Source organism: Sphaeroforma arctica (assembly GCF_001186125.1).
Source record: "Sphaeroforma arctica JP610 unplaced genomic scaffold supercont1.873, whole genome shotgun sequence".
In the NCBI taxonomy this organism is placed as follows: domain Eukaryota; class Ichthyosporea; order Ichthyophonida; genus Sphaeroforma; species Sphaeroforma arctica.
In genome coordinates, this window is record NW_014039685.1 from 11,526 (window position 1) to 13,051 (window position 1,526).

The 1,526-nt window shown below is 37.0% G+C and overlaps 1 protein-coding gene across 2 annotated transcripts in view; it reads right to left on the minus strand.

The window, feature by feature from the left end:
* The window catches only part of SARC_09023, a 7,569-nt gene extending 7,174 nt beyond the window's left edge, over positions 1-395 (minus strand). For both annotated transcript variants that reach the window (XM_014296977.1, XM_014296976.1), the window contains exon 1: positions 89-395. The gene's annotated coding sequence lies outside the window, so the exon portion shown is untranslated. The remainder of the gene's footprint in view (positions 1-88) is intronic.
* Positions 396-1,526: the final 1,131 nt, after the last annotated feature.

The window sequence follows — 1,526 nt, forward strand, 5'->3', positions numbered from 1 at the left end:
AAATATACATGCACACACACACACACACACGCGTGTACACCCTCTGACAAAAGATAGTAAATATACATTTATACCTCGATAAACGTACCTAGACAAAATAGAGCGTCAGCGTCGACGTCAGCCACTCGGTTTACGAGGTTGTTGCCACACTATATCTGAGGTGCGCAGCATTAGTATGATTTAAATGGAAATCCAGGAAAGAATGGATATAACGTTAATCCGTATGAAAGTAGAATATAGAGCGTTGATTCTACTGATAATAGGTGGTTGCATTTGATATATTTGAGCTCATAGTTCATAAAGATGACACCGGGATAAATTTAAAAGTTACTTCGTTACTGGTGATGATATTTACCTTACTTTACATCAATATCATGTTAGACGACAATAAATACTCGTACATGTACTGACCCTGCACTGTGCAGGGAGTTGTTTTTTTTGTTTTTGTTGGGTCTAAATCACCGAAATAGAAAAATGTTTACGACTGTCAAAAAAAAATTCAAATATACGAACTGCATAGATTCTCTTGCAGTTTACATGCTTTTATGAATGTACATGTTCGTAGTACAGCTGTAGCTACGGAAGGGAGAGACAGTGAGAGCTTGTAGCAGACTGTAGCGAATCATTTAGCAAAACAGATACGCAATCGGATTTCTCTACCTTTAAGCACATACGAGCGGGTGTGACAATGCGCAATTTCAAATAGCAGAATGACGACAACTAGCCGCCACACGTAACACCCACCCATCAACACCACTCGGCATAGGTCACACACACACCCACCTACACCTACACCACCACACACACACACACCTACACATACGGATTAAAAGGATTGTATGTATTCGTATATACACGCTTGTGGTCACGAATATAATATATATACCTTGATATAATCATATATATATATATATATAGTCAGGAGGATCATAAAGAGTATGCCAAGAGCGGTTTATCCTTCAATTCAGCGTTTGAGCAATAAGGACAGAAGGTATGTGGCTATCTCTGTACCAAAGGCAATTTTGACGAAGGGAGTATTTTTCAGTGAAGTGTGTGCATGCTGGCGTTGGCTATGCTTATATTTGTTTGTGCTTCGTGGTATATACCTGTATATTTGTGTGTACACGTTTAGTGTCTAAATATTCGTGAATATGAATGTTTCATATATTCACGCCAACATGCATAACACATTTACATCTACGTGTACACACGCAGCAACAAATGGGCGTCAACAATATACCTGTACAGTTTGGTACGCTATCTGTGTATCAATTTCACGAGCGAGTTGTGCCTCACGCACGACGCGGATTTAACCCGTGTTTCCGAGTGTATAAAATCAGACATAATATAACAAGATTCGCTTCATATTAACCTGCATATATAGTATATTTATGTATTTATAATACAAGATATCTATATCTATAAATATATATATATATATTCATATATATATATATATATATATATATGTATGTATGTATGTATGTATGTATACATGTATATGTACGCCCACATACACACACATA